This window comes from Bombus terrestris, chromosome 10 (genome assembly GCF_910591885.1).
Source record: "Bombus terrestris chromosome 10, iyBomTerr1.2, whole genome shotgun sequence".
NCBI lineage: Eukaryota > Metazoa > Arthropoda > Insecta > Hymenoptera > Apidae > Bombus > Bombus terrestris.
Window position 1 is genome coordinate 7,963,859 of NC_063278.1, and position 20,973 is coordinate 7,984,831.

Consider the following 20,973-nt stretch of genomic DNA (forward strand, 5'->3'; position numbering starts at 1 on the left):
CTTGACGAGCTTTATGTTCTATGAGATAAAATCTCTTTCTCCTATAAGTAACTTTTAAACGATCGAGAGTTGGTCTTTGAGTTTTCAAATATCTGAATTTAACAATGGCTTAAAATAGCTTTGAACGAGCAAATAATCTAAAATTAATTTTGGACAAGCTCCAGCTGAACCTTGAATGTTCTTCGATAATTTGATTTTATCTTGAGTAAACCGTGACCTATCTGAAGAAATGCCTCAAATTTATCTTAAATAAACTTTAAACGTGATATATACACACCTGATATGTTTTTCTCACTCTTTCCAATGATTTTGAACCTCCTGGAAATAACTTCCAGTTGACTTGGATCGTGAAATGAGCCCAACATCGTCTCTAGCTTTTAACGCTCTTAACATGACCTCATACAATCTTCATAAAACCTTGGAGTAATCTCAAATAATCTTGGAAACAAAATACCAAGAGCGTCTTAAGGTCTCTTGCAGAAGGAAACGGAAGTAAGGAGGCTGCTAGCTGAAAATGGCGCGAGATTCAAAAAGAGAGACAGAACATTGCAACGTCTTGCAAGAAGAAGGTAAGCATGGAGGCAAGGAAGGCAGCTCGAAGGCTTCGTTCGTCGAGTAATTAGCGACGCTGGCAGGGGTAACGGTTTATTAGCGCGGAAAGCGACGAACACTGTGCTCGGGTAAATATTCTCGCGCGGCTACGGAGGATGAGAACAGGTCTGAATTTCCGTCAGCTATCGCCCACGAGAAACGCTGGATCCCCGTCGTGTCGTGGGTTTCAGTACCCGTTATCCGTAGCAGTGGGCAATTATGAATTCAAGATGCTCGAATAAAGAATTAAGACGTCAACCGTGAAACGATTTTTCGACGTTTACTTTTCCAAGCTTGTTCTCCTATCGTTGAGGAAATACCAAGTGTTTAAGATGTTCTTATCGATCAATAGTTAATTGGATTTAAAAAGAGGAAATAGCAGAGTACGTGGTGGAGACTGATCGGATTATTGGGTCGATCTCGACTGTATTCTTCGAGAGTCTGGTCGTAAACTCTTCCTGTTTATTCTGCTGGTACTTCGATGAGGAACTGTAACTAGAAGGTTTGCGAGGATTTAAGGAATTAGTTCTGATTAAATTATTTGTGACACCATAACGATCAAAAGAATTACTTGCAACGATCGGTGAGAAATCTCAAACGAGATAAAAGCATGTTTAATTATTCGTATCATATTTTAAATGAAACTATTAATCGTAAATGAAGCGTTCTTCATTTCGTGTGTCTAGCGTGTCAACCTTTTAACGCGGGAGGAGATTTTATCAAAGTATTTTAAGTATATATTACGATATGGATTAAAACGTTATCACGAGAAACGTAGCGTAGATCCCTTCCTGTCCGTGGACACGACGTAATTCATTTTTTTTCTCGCACCGGTATGAAATTATTACACGTTCCAGGAGGTCTGATATGCAAGTAAGATGAATCATGCAATTACCGGCCTCTTTGTTCGGACCAACGGCTCGCAGTGAGATATCCTATTATGCAGATGTGGCAAGAACCGCCGTTTAAAGGAGACTACAAGGCACTTGTTGCCCGTGAAATTTTTCCTGGCTAAGTGACACTTAGAAAACCCGTGGAAAGCTCATCCTTCCAATGAACTGACTGTTTCACCAGAAACTTTGACACCATAACTCGTGGGCTTATGAATAATGAAAACGACGTTTAATATCACTTCCTTCAAAAGTATACGCGTAATTGTTATTAACCAAAGTTGTACTCCTTTCGTCCAAAGCTTGCTTAAGTTTCATATTCACTGTATTATTCAACAACTGATCATCAAAGTAAATTCTTTGAATGTAACGAGAATTTATTCTATGAAGAATAACTAAAATATCGATACTCTGTCTTCTCTTCTCACCTAAACCAAGACTTATGACGAAAGAAGGAAGTTTGGCGAGACATTACAAGCTCAATTTCGAGCGAAACTTTTCGTCGTTCCAGCGACGCTTTAACCCCATTATTACCGTCTTCCTCCGATTGTAGCAGCAATAACTGTCCGCTTCTGTTTCGATCTTTGTCCCCGGCTGGCAGCGCGAGAAAGCACGATCCTCACCCTTTCGTTACACTTCAGACATTCATACCGTAAGTTTCGAAAACCCTCCTGGATCTCGTATGCTCGAGGGTTCAGTAAACAGTCCCGAACAGCTCGATGGAAACGAAACTGTCCGGCGCTGAGGGGCCGCGGCCAGAGACAGGATCAAGGAGTTATCGTGACGGACAACACGGGAAGGATAACACGAGGGAGTAAATTAACAAAGCCCTACGGAAAAGGGATCAAAGAGAGAACATGGAGAAAATGTTTGCGGGTCCAGCAACGACATCAACGTTTCTTTGTTCGTGAACCGTGTGAGGAATTTCGAATGCGTTTAAGTAGCTGTACACGTGGCTTCCGACATCTGTGGGTGATTTATATAAAAGAATAAATTCTTTAGGTATCGTGGTAGAAATTCTAATTAGGTAAATTTGTTTCTTGATATAATGTGTCTTTGTGTCGTGAAATTTATAATCTAATTTCTTTTGTATAGTTTGAAGTTTGTAATAGGATTTGTTTCTATGCTTTCAAGTTTGTAATTTAATTTGTTCCTATGTTTCGAAATTTGCGATACATACAATTTCTTTCTATCGAACGCAATTTCTTTGCGTGGACAACTAAACCTAATGTTAAACAAGTATATTATTAATATTAACTTCGATGCTTTTAAATCGTCCCTCGGTATAGTTTATTATTGCCGTATCCCATTATTTACTAACTGAACGATGAATGTATTTGTTTTTTGTAAAAATGGTCCTAATTTTACTTCATCGTGAAACATGAAAAAAATACATGTTTCTATAAAGAATAATTTTTTGATACAACAAGAATTCTACCTTAAGTAATTAAAATTTAGCGATGAGATAATGACGTTACTCATTCATTATTGCAAATATTCCTGCTGATTTAAGATCAGAATATTAGGAATGATCAAAATTTGTGAAAAAGATGTAGACAATTGAGAATTGTAAAAAATTTATCAGCATAAAACTGGTCCATACTTGAAGATTATAATTTTATGACGCATTTTTTGGTGAAAATACTTCATTCTGGTATTATAGTAAAAACTGCAAGGGCGCTAGGAACGTTTTAAATCCATTCATTTCCACGGCATAAAGATGCCATTTCCTACGTTCCTCGTGAGTAATTCTAAATATACACTTAATCCACGCGGGAAGATATTCCCGAAGAAAAAGCATTGAAACGAGGGAAGCTGTCGTAACGTGGAGCATCGTAAAAGAACGCGCGCACCCGCACGCGAGACATTTAACCGCGTGTAACGCGGTAAATACTCGAATAGAGAAGTTTTAAGTGGTCGGACTAACCTTTTCACCCCATCGCGACGCTCGGCTCTCGCTTCCTCTGTGGAGTCCTCAGGCCATGCAGTCTGCAACAGAGAACAGGAGGAAAAAACGATCAGCGAGGTGATTCGCGCGTGTCACGTTGAAAACAAAACGCGCAGCCGTTCAAAAAAATCCAGCTGATGCGGAAAAGACGTTGGTAGAGGAATTAAACGAGGAATTGCTTCGAAATTAAAAGGAAAGGGAATGCTCCAATGAAAATTACGTACGTTCCGACCGCAAAAGAATAAATTTCATAAAAGTCCAGTTCCTCTCTAACCGCGGCTATGATCGAAGAACTAATGTTGGCAATTTCGGATGAATTTTACATGAATCTCTTCGACCTCCTGAGGGAGGGCCAAGTTAATAGCGCGGTGAAAAGAACTTTGCCTCGTGACCGGTTCGTTGAGAGAAACTCCAAGGTACAGCCTTGTGCAGAAGTGTTAGGACATTTAGGAACAAACAAGGTAAAATTGACATTTAGTCAGTAAGAAATTATTAAACCTTCTTTGAAGCATTAAGAACTCGCATAGCTACTCGATATTGTAATAAGAAGCTCAGAAGTCAAAGTGATCAATTCCAAGTTTTGTAAACTTTTTCAGATGCGACATTAACATTGATCTTCTTAAAAAAGTAACCGAATTACTTGCAAAGGTTTATTTGTCATAAGCAGATAAATAACATAAATATTCGCGAATTCCAAAGTAAATTTTGAAAGATATCTGTGACATCCTCGCGTTTCTCTACTTTTTAATACACAGAGTTGATTAGTTAATTAATGGCTCCATTCATCGTCCCAGTCAATTTTCATATTCGTATTATTAAACCTTTCGATGATATTTATATTAGATATTCTATCAAATCATAATTCATAATGATTTATGACTTGTACAATTTTACTAATAATGGTACTATACATATCACCTATACGAGAGAACCCAGGTAATCCAATACTTATGAACGAGAGTGTACAGCAAGAAAACCAGCAATTTGGTTCTTTTGATTCGTTCTCGGCTCTTTTATCATTGTCCCTCGTGCTACGATTTTATTTCGTGTCTTCCGAGCCTAGCCAAATGGCGGGGGCAAGCGACGAAGCCCTTCCTTAATCCTGACACCATCGACGCTACCCGTACGTTCAATGCCTCGACGAAGCGAGCAAATAAAAGGATTTCCAAGTTGCCACCAGGTAAAAGTTCGAGGGTTGTCCGTTGGCCTTGCTTCGGGTCAGTCTAACCCTCGTTTCCGCTCGTTCCTCTCCATCACCCCTCTGTGTCTCGTCGACTCGATAAAAGAATAGTAAATTCCAATCTCCAACCCTGTCGCCCAGATATCGATCTGACCTGGCTTCGTTATCGTTCGCGTTTATACGCGAGTCGCGATAAGAGAAAAGGAATAACAAGGTGACGCGCTTTGTAGTGGCAATGTCGAGCTTTCGTTTTACAGTTCCATTGCGTTTCGTGTTTATTTCTGGAACGACCTTTTTTCCCTGCATCTGCCATCGCACCGACAAAGGGAACGTTCGTTTTGTAGCTTGGTTCTCTCGCTGCTGGCCAACGTATACTTTTCGCGTGCGTCAGGAGTTTCGCCGGAATGAAAGTGGCTTTGTAGAGCGTACCGGTCTAACGATTTCATCATTTACAGAATTTTTGGAAGTGCTGGTCTGCGAAACTAGAAGTCGCTTTTGGAAGAAAGACTGATACTTTGGAAAATTGAAGTTTCCACGTTATGCACTACACGAACGTATTATTATTTCGGTCAATTTACAGTCGCACTTGATACCATAAAGATGGAAACTGTTGATCCTACCAAACTCAGAAGTATTTTTGGCGAATATAAAAAGACGATCGCGACGATACAACTATAAAGTTAATTCATCCAACGAAACACTTACGTTTCTCTGATTTGTCCACCCTAAGGAAACTATTATTTCTAACATTTCTATCAGAATCTAACTACGTGTATCAATTTAGAACAGATCGCGATCTAACTACCTGTTTCTTGTCTCAATAGCATAAGAGAAACTTCGGTGTTTAGCCAAGCGTTTAGTTTAGCCAGTTTAGCCAAAGTGAAGCCTCTAACGTACACGAGGTCGATCTCTGCTATTCTATCACTCTATTCACAATCCCACATAGTATGCTCGATTCTTCTCTTCATTAATTTAATTAGTTACGACCATGAAAGTCTCACATTACGATTGAGAGTTGAAGATACCTTATAAGTCCTTTATCTTCTAATCTTTCAATCCTATTTCCTCCCAGATAATTTTGCTGAATCAAACAGTACAGCCTCTTAAAATTCATCATTGAATTACGATAAATACATATAAGAATTCGATCGTCTACCTTCGCCATGCAAATCGGAAAGAAATATTTAATAGGGATAGACTTGCATGCACGATCAACGACGTCGTCTGAAACCGTTCTGGATCGTTTTGTTGAAAGCCAGCCGCTCGAAAGGGACGTTTCCGGCCGGCGATTCCGAGAACGTGCTGTTAAATTTTAATTACACAGTTTCGAGGGAAACGCGGCAGAGACTGGCTGCCATTCGCCAGGAATAAAATGCGAAAAAGGGAAAAATGGCGGGCCATAGGAGGAACAAGGCGTAGAATCGAAGAAACGACAGCTTTCCAGCTTGCGAATTTCGAAGGTTAACACCGAAAGTTCGCGAGGCCCGTTGTCGTTCGGAACTTTGTTCAAAGTTGTCGCATGAATTTGACCGGTTCAATTTCGACAGTCGGACCGACAAGGGCCTACCCCTTAATATTGCACGACCTGCAGAACCGTTTGTCCCGAATATCGAACCACGCGACTTCGTTTCCGCCACTCTATATACAGCTCCAACAATTTACGTCTGTTTTATTGGTATTTTACTGTGCCTGGTAATTTAAACGATTCACATGGATGGCGAAATGTTCCACCGTGAATCAACGACGAGTACTTGTTGCTTGGAATGAACGACTCGAGATTAACGGGGGAAATTAAAACGGATGACGACTGCGTCGTCAACAGCGAAGTCAAATTTACCGAGCAACTTCAATTTTGGCAGACACGTCAAGAGCAGTCGTAGATTCGCACTGGAGTTCGCCGAGGAACTTCAATCTTGGGAAATTTGTCACAAACGACGTTAGCGGTCTGGAAAGCTTTCAACGACTTTTGTTGCTTGATGTAATAATAGAACTATTTAATATCATTGATTACGGAAATATACGCGCGTTTTTGGTAAATACAGATATCGATTATTGCGATTATACAAAGTACTTCAAATTTTCAAAAGAAAGAAACTCAATCCAGGAATGAAAATGACGGGTGAATGTTTTATAATGTTTGGCTGTGTAAACGCTTTGTTGCAAAGTTGTTAACAAATATTGACCATAGATTGAATGGTTCGTATAACACACGTAATATGCGATATTGATGGAAGGTTTTTTACAAATATTCATATACTTTCGCCAGTGTGTGTGTGTGTGTATAAGTCATCATAAATACACATCATAAATCTATAGATTACTGTTAAAAGAGAAACAAAACGGGAGAAAACACATGGTTTAAAGTCGAATGAATTACCTGAATTACCTTGAATAACGTGTTACAACAGAGCGAGTGGACAGATCGATTTTCCATCGTGCGAGGAAAAAGAATCAGCTAGTGGCTCTCTTTTAAACATTTAATTGCGGAAAACACAAGCGAAATTAACAATTACGGGAAGCAAGGTGCGAAAGTAATTGGATGCATATTGCATCGTTAGCACGTACCGGTGTCTCGTTAAAATTAACGAAAGAAAGACAAGGAGAAGGAGGAAAAATGGAAGAACGCGAGAGAAGCGTAAAATAAACCGTGGTAGCCAACGATTTTGCGCGAGAATAAAAAATTGCTCTGGCCGTATCACGACGCGAACGCAATTAAATAAGTACCATTACATTGGAAAGCATAACCCTTGACAGGGCAGCGTGCCGATAATTCTGCTAATTGCGTGTCGATTGAGAAAATAATTTCGGACGATCGTGATGCATCGCAATTAATAGCTCTCAAATAGCCTTCATGATACTCGTAAATGCTTGAAAATCAGATAAAGAAAGTTGCATATGTTGCACTGAATTCTTTACGTAACTCCTTTGTTGAATAGAGTTAAAGTTCACGAACAATAGCGTTCATAATTTGAAAAAAATTGTAACATTCTATAATTCGATTTTTGATGGTAAAAGTTACACGCCTATTTAGATATAGTATATTATAATTCTTCAGTTTAGATAATTTAGGTGTTATAAATGACATATAAATGAATGAGTGTAGAAGCCTCTTAATCTATCATGTTCTGAAAGTACCTTAAATTACCACTTTAATAAAACATTTCTACAGAATAAAAATGTTTGTAACTCCGATATTAATTTAGTTAAATGTAACTTATGTGCAGTTCTACCGCTAATAATAAAAGGCATTTGTGCTTAGCACATGTGTCTTTTAAACGGTTTTAAAATATGTAGAACAAAACCACCAGTAAAAATTAAAAATCATATAATACAGACCGCAAACAGATAATTCCTTATTTTACGTTTAAACGAAGATTTCACCTTTTAAAATAAAGTTATATTTTCTTCAAAAATTCGAAAAGCCACATCTAACCTGTCAACCAAACCACTAAATAAACTAACGCTAAACCACGAAATACGCTTCGATTCCACAGAGAATTCGATTCAAACTCCGTGTAGTTCGCGTAGATTTCAGAGATTCACGAATCCTCAAACAACGCATCAACAACCGTGTCGAATCCACCTTATCCCTCCGCTTAATCACTGGAGAACGACTCATACATCAACTTCATAATCCTGGGCAAACATATCCGAGAATCATGGGTGTAAATCGAGCAAAAGGGACCGGAAACATCCTTCGTGGCTGGAATGGGAAAAAAACTCAGTATAACGGGTGGTGTTAGACGAACGTTATTCACGGGCGAACTAATCCAGAGAAACGGGGCCACTGGTCGATACCTCGATATTTAGAGTTATTGCTCGATCGTGGGGAATTTCCGTTCCGTGCTCGTAATCGATGTAACGCCCGCCGCTTTATTGCCACGTTCCACTAGCCGTCGCCTCGTTGTGTACACATCCTGACGTCTTTGTTTTACCGTGGCAAACAACACGTGAGAATATAGAACGAACGTTTAGCACCGTCTCATAATTACTGTCATTACGCTTGCAGTCTACAACGTCTTCGAATATGAGGGAGGACGTATTCAGAATGTCAGGACGGATGTTCGCGTGGACGAGACACATGATTTGGGAAATTCGCGATGATAGGAGAAATTGAGGTTACAAGACGGATCTGGAGCATTGATTCGCTTCACTGCATTGTGCGCTACTACATACACTTTCCTAACTGTATTTCTAAATTTTATTCCATCATCCTCTTGATGGTTTGTGTTTCAGACGGTAGTTTCACGTTTCAAAATTTGGGGTTAGTAGTTTCGCGATTTTAGCGGATAAAAAAATTTAGAAATATTTCAGTGTTCCAAGTAATTGATACTACAACTCCGACTAAAGCGTGAAACTGATACCAGAGAATGGAAAACAACGTAACGCAGGATGTAAATCTATAAAATTCCCGTGAAAAATTAAGAATTCATCGTTTTGATATTTGTAGTATTATATGACCTGGATAAACTGGCAGAAATATACAAGATAAAGTTCGATTTTGCAGTAACAATTTTGGAAACATTTTTGACAATTTTAAGATACAGATGCAATTCTAAAGAATCGAATTATAAGAAATATAAATTCCGAATTTCCCATTCAAGATAACTCTCGTTACTCAGACATTCTTGAAGAATCTATAGAGCTACCTCATATATCTTCGATATACGTCAGGAGCAATTGTGATTTTTGAGTGGCTTTACATATTGCACGTCGAATAAAATCCTAGCAATATGTCTTCAAATCCTTATCGAATGTTCCGACTTCAGCGAATTTGCAATACCAGGAAATACTTGCAATACGTGCTAACGTTTACAATTACGAATCCGAACCAGTTCCAAGTATATTCACGTTGAAAACAGGACCCTTTAATACTTCAAATCCACCATGTAAGAAACTCATCGACGAAGAAGCGAAGTTAATCGATCGATAAATGAACACGAAGCAAATGTAGAATTTTCTACGCAATTGCAAAGTCATCTTTTAGTTAAATACGGCGAGGAGAACAAGCTATGAGAAAGGTGGATGGTGGTTAGTTTAAAGGGAAACCAATAACGCAAAAGCCCCCGTTCTGCTGAAAATCAAAAGAGATTCCGGCCAGTGTCATAGGCAGCGGAAATTGAGAAAAAATATCTGGTCGTTGCGAGCTTCGAGTTCGTTTCGCTTCCGTTATTTCCGTCGTATGGATGAGAGGAGAGTAACGAAAGGAAGGGAAGGATAGAAGGGAAAAGCGAGAGAGAGAGAGAACAGACGGACAGGCGCGAGTGTGGCTCGTAGCCCGCGGTAATAGGGTTGGCCACTCGGTATTACGAATGTAATTTATTTTACTTCACCTGCGATCCTTATCACGACGTCCGGCTTATTTAAACGACTGAACGACCAATAAAAAGAAAAGAAAGAAATCGTGAGAGTCGGCTAGCCTGTTCGGACCACGTTTCGTCGATTGAAACCCCTGTAGAAAGGGCTGGTTGCTTTCTCAGCTCGAAACTACGGCTATACACAGTCCCCATACCGTGTATTTCGACCATTGTTTGCTGAACGCACGCGACCACCGAATGTCAACCGATTGAACGGGTTTCACGTGATCGCAGCCAGAGACTATATTCCCGGTGATCGTCGTCTAATTATAGCTTGGATGGGTGTAATCGTAATAACGTCACGATTAGTCACGACCGCTGCTCTATTCCGGTCCGACGATAATCATCGTCCCTTCAACCAGCGTCCAATTATTGTGAGTACGCCATCGTTATGGTCGTCCATGTCTACTTATCAACGAGTTATACGTCTTACGCGCGTCTTGTAATTGTCATACGATGATCGATCGATGGCTACGACAGAATATCTCGTATTTCTTCTCGAGTTTCGCGGTTAATATATTGTGCAGCGATAGCGGAATATCATTGCTATTTGTATTTCATCGTTATAAAGATGCGTAATTGGAAACTATTATTTCAAAGCAGAATGATCTTTTACTACCAACAATTCGTAATTAATTTTAAAGTATTTAATGCGCGACATAAACAGCCACTGTGTATGGCTGACAATAAAATCCTGACCCGTAGTTTGTTAAATGATCTAACCCCTTGTAGCCAAAATGTTTTATCTGAATCTATAGCTTTTTACTGTAATCCGACGTCCAGGAATAATAAATTATAAACAAATCACTTAATCCTGGAATAATAACACATTGATAATAACGCAATAATTTGTAACTTTTAGAAACTAGCTATACAACCGCTCCGACACGTTTCCAAGAAAGTTGCCTCAGTAATTTCAATCTCTACTACTGAAACTGGCTAAAGTGATGTCTGACCAGTACCGCGGTCTTTCTACTTCAGCGTCAAAGAATGATTTATAGCAAAGGCTAGTGGTACACTCGTTAATCACTCTGCTCTACGCGGACGATTAATTTCCATGGACCTGTACTCAAAAGGAACTGTCTTCGGGAGTCGAGAAGGAAATTGCTCGCTCTTTAGCGCGAGCCAAGGAAGCATTATGGTAATAGGCCAGATAAAGACATCGAGCAAACGCATGGAAGGATGAAGGATGCATCGCGTGACCGCGTTGCACACGTGTCCTACGATCGTACCGCGTAACGAGTCTCCTTCGTGTTCTTTTTTTCTGCTCGTCTAGTCTGTCGCGTGAAGAGCGCGTACAAAGGGCCCGGCAGACGATACACACTGTGCAAACACTGGCGAACAAGGGAGACCGTTTCCAGTACCTTTCTAATGATCGATGCGCGCCGCGAACGCTACGTTGACACCTCTCGGAGTTCTTTCAGAAAAGAATCATTATGCCGTGCAACTGTGATGCAACAAAAGGAGCGTCATGCTTGCAAAGGAACACGGGGATACCAGATGGAAGGAAAAGGTGCGCGAACACATCGGAGATTAAACCGTGATACAGAAAGCGCCAAGCAGCTGATAATGCGAGAATCGTTATAAACAGAACAGGCTACATTTATTAGAATTAGTCGGTGAACAGGCTTTGCGACACGGTTAGAGACGATAGCTATTGTGGAGTATCGATCGAACATTTCTGCCATCCCTTGTTACATAGGCAAACAGATATAACTTCTAGAACATCTGATATTTAATACGAACTGAATTCTTTTATTTTATTGCTTTTATTTTATCATAAATCTATTATTTTATTCGCGACATATGTGTCTTATCGTTTAAAATACTAAATAAGTCTCTACTAAATAAATCTCGTCAATCTTTTAAGAAACGCAATGAGTATATATTCTAATAACTATGGCCTCAAGAGTATACTAGAACTTGTGTCTTCAATTAAATAAATATTTCACGCGAGATTAAACCTGTACCCTGTAAAAGGACTCGTACAATAAGACAATCGTCTACGTAACTCCATGGGACTATATAAAAAGTATCGTTCATCGTCCACTTGACAGCGAACAAGAAAGAAGAAAAAACACGGTCAGGTAATCGCGTTAAAGCAATGGTAGAAAAGTAAAGATTTTGAAGGAACGCGAGCCCGCATCAGTGGCAGATTTCGAGCAAACCGAAACGGGCCAATTTTTCAAAGCGCGGGCGATCAGCATCGAATCTCGTTCCCGGTGCACGTTGACCAAGTATCCGACGGTCGGGAGAAAATTCCTATTTACCGGCAAACAGCCAATAGCAAAGGCCAATATTAGCACGCAGCAAATATCGCCGGCACTCCTAGCCGCTGCCCCTGTGAAAAGTCTTGATACGTGGGCGGCCCGCTTCCTACCTATCATTTGACTAGCTGGCTACGCGACTGGAAAATTTCTCGTTTACAGGCTACCGATATGGTATCGGCATCGGTACATTGGACGTCGAATCGAAACAGCAGCGAACTCTATACTTCGCCGAGCAACTGATCAAACAAGACACTCTGTATTCGTATTTACTCGTTCAGTTATTCAAGTCTCATTGCAACGGAAGTCGAAGATAGCGGCGGTGAAATGTGATAAATGTTTGTTAATTAAAAGCTGTAATGGAAATTGGAACTATTAGGTCATCCCGTAAGTTCGTGCCGACCTTTGTGTATACATTTCATATTTTAAAGAAAAACAAGAGAACTTTTATCGAGACGGAATAATGAAAAATGGGAAGAAGTTGTACAACGAGAGGGGGATTGCATTTTCTCATGAAACTGAAAGGTATGTAAACAATCTTAACATATATAACCGCTCGAAAAACGGCACGAACTTATGGGATGACCTAATAATTTTTGGGATTTAAGATAGACGACAGATAGATTTAGGTAGATTCAAGGCGGTTGATTATCTGATAGAATAACGCATGAATGATAGATTAGCGTAGGTATATTCACAGCTAGTGTCTATTTAACTGCACCAAAGCAAACAATGATCGATTGTCAATACATCGGTGCTACTTGCTATGCACTTAATATAAATGCGTTATGTAACTGATAATATGTAACACGTACATGATCATCACTTAATCAACTAGAGCTACCAAATTCGACGAAATAACCGACTTTAAGTTTTTCATTGACGAGTGATCTATGTATTTAATTTATATTTAGTGATTAAATTTATTTATACACTTGGTAATTCACTAATCATAATACAATCTGATATCGTTCGTGCATTTTATTATTAAACGCGTTTGAAGATTTTAAGTCCACGGTCAGTTTAAGTAGTAACGGTTGATAATGATCAGACACCGCTAACGTCTCTACTTGGTGAGCGCGACGAAAACCGCTGATACGGCGCAGTAACTAAAGACATCTGTGAGCAGCGAATAACGTAAATCATAAGAGGGTAACCGGTACGCAGGATATACCTGACGGGGCGTGTCGACGAGATAAAGCAGCTGGATGAATTCATCGCCCATTGACACGAGAATGGTCTTACTTACCTTACGGCGGCGTGAACGCGACACAGGGCAGATTACATCTATCCCAAGGGTGTTCGACGAAATACCAACCACGAGCCAGCCAACCAATGACACCCGTACACCACCACTCCATTACGATTCGTCGAAGAAAAGCGCTTTAGCCGCTAGGCCAAGCGTTTCGTTTCTTCCTCCGTGCCACGATTTCCCCATTTTACACGCCAGACAACGTGCGTGTCCGTAGTGGGTGTACGACTGCTTTATGACGAGCCTCCAGTCATGCAACCGAGATTATCTGCCAGCCGCGCAGAGCAATAGCTCAACGGAGGCGTTCGACGAGGTTGCGGGGAGAAATGGCTCTGATAACATTCAGAACCGCGGCGAGATAACGTAATGTTGGTAATGGGTCGTTGGATCGGGGCTAACAGCCCGTAAGAAACGACGCGATCGAGGACAACATTTGGCTGTTTCTCGTTGTCGACATTTCGATTTCCTTGAATAGCGTCACTGTGGGAGTAAACACGGATGAAATAGATCCAGCAGCCAATACAACCTTTTATTTCGTGTCCAAGAATTGTAGATGAAATTCGTGGTTTCATTGAAAAATTAGCGGCTCAATGGAAGATAAGATCACCATGTAATGGTAGCAGCAATTGAAATTACAAGTAAATGTAGGAATAAATACAAGGTAGAATATTTTATAATTGCAGATGAGAAGTATAGATTCCATATTTTTATAATACTTTCTTGTTCATCCCTCTGTATTGTAGATTGAATGATCAAACTATCAAATATTGATTGGGGTGGTAATTCCGATCTTTTTCTCCACATGTCTCCACGTTTTATTTTTACGTGTCGTGATTTTATAAATGAAACTATTAATTATGGAGACAGTTGGTTTTTCCATGTTTGCTCTGATAATATTAATCGAATCGAGTCTATCGAAATTCAGATTAGAAAGTAGGCAAATTTTATCATATAACATCACGTGAAATAAAAAGTTACATTCGGGAGACTTTGAAATTTTGCCGACAGTATAGCAAGTACTTGCTCTATGTTGAAGCTTCAAGTATCTTACGAACGAACGACTAAATCTTATTCCACGCACTAATTCGAACAGGAGATCGCAATTTCGATGGAATAATGGGATGTAAGTAACGAGATCGTAGGTAAGATACTTAACGATTGCATGCGTGACTGTATCGACGACGATGCGCCTCCATTTTTCAGTCACGTCGGCGCGTTACATTATCTAAATAGACGATGAGCAGTCACGCGATAGTAATTCTCGCATAGAGTAGTTCCCACCGCAAGAAGTTCATATTTCATTATATTTCAATGGGATCGATTGCTTCGTCGTACGTTGAAACGTGTAAAACCGTAAAAATCAGTCAAAATATCAAGATCCAAGATAGCTAGGATTTAACGAGACATATACAGCCCGCTGTGAAATTAGCTTACACATCAAGATAATTATCAACGTGTCCATGTGTTAACAAAAGTAAAGGAACACATTGATCTTTCCTTTTGACCGATAATCAATAACCCATTAGCGGTCTAGGAACATTAATTACTGCTTCATATGTGATCGATACACATCACACTCCAGGTGTAATTTACAATCAAGCTATAATGTAACAAGCTATCTAATGTCGTCGAGTTACAATTTATCGTATCGTAATAAACGTCGTTGTTCGTCGCGTATGCGACAGTGACAACCGCTCTAAAATGCAATTTCTGTCCAGTTTTGTTAGATACGAGGATCGAGGTCAGTCTAAATACGGCATCCCGGGCATTATAAATAGTAAACTCTTCTCCCTGTTTCATTTACCTTCCGCTTTGTGCGAAGGCGCTTCTAAAACGCTTTGGAAAGGTTTTTTCAGTTCTGGTCATGGAGAAGGGACAGGATGAAAAGGAAGGGGTTCGCCACTGAAACGGACGTTTAAAGTGGTGTTTACAACACTGACAACGCTGACATACTGAAAACTGAAACAGTCGAGAATTTAAGATGACACGAAACGTTTTCATCGACCAATCAATGTCTGAACGTACACGAATGCTTCTCCAATAAAAATTCCGTTGTTGAAAACATAGCGAAACGTTTTTCGATATCGCTATTTGTTCCGAAATTGAACGGTTTTTAACTTCTGTGTTCTGAGGCAATAAATTAACGTCTCGTACGTTGATCGAGATTTTTCGAAGATCCAATGATATGTTTTTTACTATATCGAATTTGAAAAATATATTGGAGATAAAGATAAAGATATATTAACCAGACACTGAATCAGTTCGTAATATACTATTATAAGTACAACGATCATGAAGGATAAAGTCGCTGTAGTTTCATTTATCTTTAATTTTATAATTAAAATACATGTTGCCAATAATAACCAAGTGTCCAAGTACCTCAGTGTACGTGCAGAGTGTTTGGAAGGCTTCGAAGCGTAAAACTTCGTTCTCCAAGTGTAAATTCTTGATAATTAGAAACATAGAAGCATCTGCTCTGTATCATACATTTCTAGGTGCAAGAGCCACTCATAGCCAGTCCCAATTCCACTCCTCAGCGATCAAGCGTAAAGACGATGCATTACAAATTGGAACAGTCAAGCATTAGGTATAATTCCAGTTAGCCGTTTCACGGTTCACAGGAATGTAACATCGATCGAGTATACATCCGTGTGCCGATGTTGACCATCAGCCCGTCTTGAGTAATTAGAACGGATGACCTGTCGCCTTCTTGCCATGCGGCGAAATGATTATTGATGCCATGCACGAGAAATTCGAATCGTAAACCGATCCTCGCCGTTGCAACGTAACAACCGACATCTGAGAAAATCAGCGAACAAAGCTGTCTCGCTGTGAATCTCATTTTGGAAGCGATCTCGGTGATCAGATTTCTCCAAGTCGAACAAAAGCCAACCAGCTTACGACGAGACGAGATGATCAAAGCCGCGAGACAGTGCACGAAACGTTCCACAATATTCCGCGTTACGAAACAAACTACGTGCAAACGATCAATCTCAATTTACGAGAATACGTGATACGCGAATTCCATACTGCCGTCAGATACCAATAGGAAAAACCAGCGTGAGATACTAATAAAACCACGATACGTGTTATTTTGCATACAGCCTTCGCAGAATATTTAGATCAAAGTTTGAAAAAAATTTGTTTGTTCTTTGCAAATTCCAGCTTCCTTCTCTGAGATAGTCCATAGCCGATTAATAAACTGCGAATTCTTGTGTCAATTCATATTACCTTGATCGAAGTGATTAAAAAAGTGAAATGGAGATTTGCTTCGCCTAAATACTGTAATACACGTTTTATCTTGATTTTGCAAATATCACTACAAATGCATAAACATTCGCCATTTATATATCTACAAATGCAAGTATTCTACTAATTAATAATACATTTCTGTATGATTGTGCATAATGAGTTACTCCGAATTTTTCTACGAATACCATGGTAAAAAATCTTTATTTTCGCGAGATGGCAGTTCACTTGGTCGCTCGTGATTTAATATTCCCAGAATGCGTTTCCCGGGGCAACTTGTTACCCGTGACAAATGCAAGAACGCGGCCGCGTAGCGTCAAAAGCGATGGATCGCGTGATCTCACGCGCGATCGTATTTACGCGGCCGGCGTAACGATCCGCGGTGTGAATCGGCGACAGTGACAAATTGCCCCGAAAGATGCAACGATCGCGCTATCGTGCCTCTGAATCATATCCGATACTTCCACCAGGATATATCAGGAAGCTTATTACACGTCGTTACTCGTGCACCGTGATATCCACGTTTCCACGAAAAAATTGTATTAAGATGCCACGAGCGTATCAAATGGGTGGAAAAAAGAACGACGAACGACTTTTCCGTTCTCCAGGCGAAATAGTCCACAGCTCAACACGGACACTAGCGCACGATCGCATCAATGAGCCGGATTCCAACCCCTCGCTAGCCACTTTCCTGGCAGAGCAAAGGTACGCGAGGGGTGAGCGGACCGTTACAAGAGAGAGCCGAGGGTAAATGGTCTCCATTGTACTTTTAAACGCCCCTGACTTCGGCTCCCTTCGCCCACGACCTCCGACATTCAACCTGGCAACCCCCACCCAACGTGTCGTCGGCCAACCATCCCAACTCCTTCGCGATTATTCAGCGATGACAAACGACTGTCCTATCCTACCAGGTTTCATAATCACCCCCTTCTTCCTCTTTCATCGCTGTGTTACCTGCAGAGACTCGAATTCCCGCGACCACCACTGCGTCGAACTCTTAGCTAGACACCATTCCTTATTTTTGTTCGCCGGAAGATAAATTGACGAGAGATTCGGTGGCAAGTTGAGATAGCAAGATGAGGAAGGTACGGTTAAAAAGAGGCCAAGGGAAAAAGAAGTTGGGAAACTGCTGTTTCAGTTTGCGGAGACAGAAGGTATCGCTGATTAACACGTTACCTTCTGCGTTCACCATTTAGACGATTTTGCCATGGAATTTGTTCGGTATTAAATGACTTTAAATACTGAGAAGTTTCATAATGACAGTGAGATTAATTCTTGTAGCTCGTAACAATGTTAACTGATTTCTATAAAATTTTCAGCGTGTACATAAAAAATTAAATCTTTGAAATATGTTGTTTAAATTTTCCAGGTAAAAGTGTTCAGATCCAAAACGTCCGAAACAAGTCCAGGTAGAAAACGACCTTTGCATTTTTCTTCGCGATACAGACTAATCTTTTTTCAAAATTTTATTTATACGTCATCTACTAAATTAATCCATCTAATCCCTAAAGAAGCTCGAATCGTTTGAATCAATTTCAAAAAGTTCTTCTGTTCTAAAGAATGTCCAAATATTAATGGGAGCCACTGTACCTAAACTATACCAACCAGATTTCTTATAAGCCGGAGTATATATTGATTTGTACTATCGTCCCTGTATATTGATTACTACCATTCTGCCAATTTATGGATAACAAATTACGCTGAAGAGAATGAAGAGTAGATGATATAAATGAAATCATTTTCATTAGTGTTCCCATTCAAACAGACTAAATAGGTTTCCTATAAAGCGAAGCGTATATTGATTTGTACCACTGCCACTCTATATTGATCATTATCATTCTGTCAATTTAATACCAGACAGCAAATTATTCTCTATAGAATGAAAAATAGATGTTATAAATAAAGTCATTTTCATTACTGTTCTCATTCCACTGCTCAATATTCATTAAAATACATATTAACACCATGAAGTACGAATATGGCGTCAAGCAGGTAACACGCATGTTATAATAAACTAGCGATTCCTTTTATCTCGCACGAGCACGAACGGAAACATGTGTAAACACGTCTGGGCGTTTGCTCATTTTTCCCTCCGAAAACCGCTCCATTTTCATCGAGCATAATTCACCCTTATGGAGGATGACTCGCGCGCCCCATGAAAATTTCTGCATTCCAGTACGCTGCTAGGGTGAGATAAACTTATCGATCGATATCGAAGCGTGAGAGGATAACGCGCGACCTTAACTCAGCTGTAATTTTCGTACGTTAACCGAAGAGGAAACCGATTTCAGCGACCACGTATGTAGATTTCCCGTGGCGATATGAGCAGCCGCGCCTACTTACAGTAACTCACGAAAGTATTTGAGCACGTATGATAGAAAAGTTTCGTGTGCATATTGTGAAATTCGATTAACACTGTAATAACTGTAAAGACACAGCTATGATAATTATATTGATAAAATTCAAATCAATCTGAAAATACATATTGTACATGTCTATCTGTAATTTCATTAGCACAGTAACGAAATACGATTATAATGATTGTAATGTCAAAATTTCAAACCAATCTGGAAAGATATATATTGTATACATTATACAAGATGTATTATATGTGTATGACGTAATCATCGAAACATATTGAAATTTCTAGCACTCTAATGAAACACGACTGCCACGATTATATTGATAAAATTTGAAATCAATCTGAGAAGAACGTATATCGGAGTTGCCAAATATTTACTGCAAACATATACGATTTATTAAAAATTGGTATATAACATGAATAACATATAATGTTATTGAATACTCAAATTTATTGATACAATGAATAATTGATTAAATTTTCAATGTTTCCATGATTTCAACGAAATAAATATTTCTACTAAATATTTTCTAATATCTATGTACAATTTTTAGATTGGTTTCAAAATTTACCGGCCTAATCATAATAGTCGAATCGCATAACAGTTCCTATACCACACATAATACACGTATTCATAAAAAGTGTCGACTAGTATTCAAATACTTTCGTAACTTACAGTAATTGTAACGTTTGACCAAGTTTGCCAAACTGTCTCCCTTTACCAGCTTTACGATGCTCGCTCGTCTAGCCGCTCATGTTACCATAAATTAGCATCGAGGACACGAGCGGACACAGCTCTGTAATCGGCTCGGTTATCTCGTCGGGGCGTTGAAGATCGTTAGACGGGTCGTTCTCGAAGAAAAGTGGTACGGTCGCGAGAAGTACGTTAAACGGGACCAGAGAAGGTCTTGAGCTAAGCTTCAGAGGTAGGTGGCGAGTGATAGTAGCTTCGAACTGTATTAGGCGCTCCAAGGGAAACGCTTAACGCCTCTTTGGATAAAGTTCCAGAGAGAAATAAGGACTTGAGTGGTGGCTGTTAGCGCCAAATTGGAATGTTGCAAGAGCAAGAGTGGTGTATTAGCATTGATGAGAACCATGTAATTGGGTTTGCTAGGAAATTCTAGCAGAATGTTACTATTTAAGATTACGATCTATAAGTGTTATTATTGGGTGGAATTAACAATATGGCAAGTAGCAAGTATCAGAATAAAATTCTGTTAATATTAGGTATGTAACTTCATTCTTCTCGAAGTGTTTTTATAAGTGTATTTATTTAAAAAAAAATAAATGTATTTATAAATTTATACGTTCTATTCGTATATCGTAGACTATAAGTCTAATTAGTACTTTATGATATATACCAATACCTTTGACTCTGGAAAGAAAGGAAATTTTCTTGTATTCGTTTGAACTAATAAGAATCAATAATTATTTGAATTAGTAATCGACACCTATAATTTCCTACTTTGGAATTTCTACAAAACTACCACCAACAGATTCATAACATCGTAATATCATACTATGATGCTCAACGAATTGCACTTCTTTTAGTTTCATATATCCAATTTGATTTCATGAATCAATCGCATATTATTCATTGAACAAAAGCAAAGGTTTAATCCTTAATAACTACATCTGTACCAAAATCATTCTTGCAAGCGTTCCCATACACTCTAGAAATTTTGTCAAGCCATTAAGATCTCGCGAGCAATTAGCCATCCATCTCTAAAACGAGGCATTAGAGCACTCGATTTTCCAAGTTCTATAAGCTATCAAAACTCGTTTAGAACTAAGAGAGGGTAACATTTAGAGAATCCTCTATGGAAATATGTACAGGGATTCGCAATTAACGAACCAAAGTTTAACCATTCGAAGCT

At 39.4% G+C, this 20,973-nt stretch overlaps 1 protein-coding gene across 2 annotated transcripts in view; it reads right to left on the reverse strand.

Moving 5' to 3' along the window:
• Window positions 1-20,973, reverse strand: part of LOC100643169 (bifunctional heparan sulfate N-deacetylase/N-sulfotransferase) — a 368,987-nt gene that overhangs the window by 331,232 nt on the left and 16,782 nt on the right. For both annotated transcript variants that reach the window (XM_048409530.1, XM_048409529.1), the window contains exon 2: window positions 3,409-3,470. The gene's annotated coding sequence lies outside the window, so the exon portion shown is untranslated. The remainder of the gene's footprint in view (window positions 1-3,408; window positions 3,471-20,973) is intronic.